An 819-nucleotide genomic window follows, 5' to 3' on the forward strand; every position below is an offset into this window, starting at 1 on the left:
AACGGCAGTCGGCCCAGCACCCGAAGGAGAGGAAGTATCACCTCCTTGGACCTATTCGTCATGCATCTGCTGATGCACGATAAAGTGCCATTGGCTTTTCTGATGGCTTCGTCACACTGCCGACTTATGTTCATCTTAGAGTCCACTAGGACTCCAAGATCCCTTTCCACTTCCGTGCCACCCAGCAGGTCATTCCCTAGGCTGTAGGTGTGCTGGACATTTTTCCTCCCTAGGTGCAGCACTTTGCATTTCTCCTTGTTGAACTGCATTCTGGAAGGAAGGAAGGCTCCTTCCCTGCTGTCCTCTAACGGGGCCTGCACAGCTCAGCGTGTGTGACCCGGAGTGGCAGGGAAGAATGGGGCCATGTAGGGATCTCCTTGCCTCTGCGCACTGCCCTGGCCATGTGTCTTCCATGTATGGGGACAGTAAGAGAAGTGGCACAGGGTTGTGCCACTCACTGCAGGGCCACACAGAGCTCACAGGAGGCCTCAGGGGAGGGCAGCAGGGCAGGAGCCCGCAGTGGGCCTGCGCTGCGCACAGATCTGGGGGGCATGGGTTCCCCGTGCCCTGGCACTGTCCTGGCAATGCATCCTCCACACACGGGACTGCAGTGAGTGGCACACTCCCGCACTACTTTCCCTGCTCCCCCTGTATGTGAAGAATGTGTGGCCGGGCAGTGCGGAACTCACAGCACCAAGGGGATCCCTGTGTATCTCCGCTGATCCCTGCCACTCAGGGTTGCACTTGCCGGACTTCGGAGACCCCAGGGGAGAGCAGCAGGGTGGGAGCCCGAACCTGCAGCAGGCAGCCTGTGCCCCC

Source organism: Alligator sinensis, unplaced genomic scaffold (genome assembly GCF_000455745.1).
Source record: "Alligator sinensis unplaced genomic scaffold, ASM45574v1 scaffold607_1, whole genome shotgun sequence".
In the NCBI taxonomy this organism is placed as follows: domain Eukaryota; kingdom Metazoa; phylum Chordata; order Crocodylia; family Alligatoridae; genus Alligator; species Alligator sinensis.